The sequence below is a fragment of the Octodon degus genome, unplaced genomic scaffold (genome assembly GCF_000260255.1).
Source record: "Octodon degus isolate 3935 unplaced genomic scaffold, OctDeg1.0 scaffold00079, whole genome shotgun sequence".
Taxonomy (NCBI): Eukaryota; Metazoa; Chordata; class Mammalia; order Rodentia; family Octodontidae; genus Octodon; species Octodon degus.
This window is the reverse complement of record NW_004524655.1, coordinates 7,607,242-7,609,069: the sequence shown is the minus strand read 5'-3', so window position 1 is coordinate 7,609,069 and position 1,828 is coordinate 7,607,242. Positions and strand designations below refer to the sequence as shown.

At 45.3% G+C, this 1,828-nt stretch overlaps 1 protein-coding gene across 2 annotated transcripts in view; it reads left to right on the top strand.

The window, feature by feature from the left end:
* The window catches only part of Dao (D-amino acid oxidase), a 54,321-nt gene that overhangs the window by 11,588 nt on the left and 40,905 nt on the right, over nucleotides 1–1,828 (top strand). The gene's annotated exons all lie outside the window — the stretch shown is intronic.

Sequence of the window (1,828 nt, the reverse complement as noted above, 5' to 3'; positions counted from 1 at the left end):
TTCCTGGTGCAGTTCAGACTGACCTTGAGCTCACTTTGTAGCCCAAGCTGGCCTTCAACTTACAACGATCCTGCTGCCTCAACCTCCCAAATGCTGGGATTATAGGTGTGAACCACTGTATCTGGCAACTGTTCCGTTCTGGCCCGAGTATGAATTGCTAAAATCATTATGGTGGTCATCTAATATGGCCGATGCCCTTAAAACAAAGCCCATCTTCCCCAAGACCACCTCCCCCTTCTTCTCCAACTTAGCCCAGGACATAATTTCCTGCACCCTTCCTGTCACCTCAGGGAAGACCCCCAGTCAGCTCCCTCAGATATATCTAAACATCCCCTCCAAGCTCCACCCCTGGCAAAGGCCATAAAAACCTCAGTGTCCCTTTGTTTCAACTGAGAGAGATTTTCTCATCCTTCCCCACATCCTCTCCCATATCCTCAAAGAAAATAAAGCCCCTTTCCCTTCTTTCTTCTGCCTGGTACTCTGTTGCACCGAGTACCTGTCAGCAACCACTCCATTTTTTATTGTTAAAGGGATACATACCAGACATGGTGGTACATACTTGTAATTTCAGCTACTTGGGAGGCTGAGGCAAAAGGATAAATTTAAGGCCAGCCTCGGTAACTTAGCAAGACTCTGTTTCAAAATAAAAAAAAAATTACTTAGCAGTTTAAAAATAAGCCAGGTGTGGTGGTACACACCTGTAATCCCAGCACGCGGATGACTGAGTTGGGAGGATTGTTTTGAGTTCAAGACCAGCCTGGACTACAAAGTGAGTGCCAGGCCAACCTGAATTGTACAGCAAGACCCTGTCTCAAAAAGACGCCCACAAAAAAGTTTAAAAATCATTGGTTTAGGGGTATAGTTTAGTGGTAGAGGACTTCCGTAGCATGTCGGAACCCTGAGTTCAACTTGTAGTACAGGAGGGATGTCAGAGTCCCCTCCAGGTTCTCATCTTGGTCCAAGAAATTAATATTTGTAATCCCAAAGATATGTTATTGGAATCTCACCAAGTTAATTCCAATTTACCAATCCTAGTACAATCTACAGTGAAAGTAAAGACACTAAAACATATTTATAATTATTGGGGAGCCCAAGGGCCCTAAGTCCAGCCATGAAGATGGCTTTCTGGAACAAAGAAACCAGCCCAGGGCCACACCTGCCAGGGATTTATTCAGCCTAGAAGGAGTGGCTTGAGGAAGAGAATTGTGGGAAGCAGGTACTAGGTGGGTGGCCTACATTTACCTCTGTCATATGCAGAGAGAGTAATTTGCATCATGCTATTAAGATAGTATCTAATGTTTCCAGGGTCTGGTGCTTCAGCTCTGATGTGCAATCCTTCAAGCTCCAGGAAGTCATAGCTTCTATCTCGAGGCTCTATCCCAGCTGACAGCATGGAGCATTGGCTCTTTGTTCTATATGTGGACCCGGCTCATATTGGAGAGCAGGTATGGGTTATCAGGGAAACACACATGCCATCTTCAAAAATTACCACCAGCACCTTGGCTAGACCAGTATACATTGCTTCAGGCCAATTGAAAGGAAAAAGAGAAGTTCTAGCCAGCTCTGTACATATCAATACAAGGAAATAGGGTCAGGCTCAGCCAAAGTGGAGACAGCCGCTCTTCTTTCAAGGATTGCTGCTCAGGTGGTCCTCCACAGAGGAAAAAGGAAAAAGAAGAGAGAAGAAGAGAGGAGAAGAGAGGAGAGGAGAGGAGAGGAGAGGAGAGGAAAGGAAGCAAGCAAAGGAGGGCAGGAGGGAAGAAGAAATACTAAGCTCTAAATATCTTGTGTGAATCTTCTTACATCTTTGCCCTTCTCTGTGTTGATG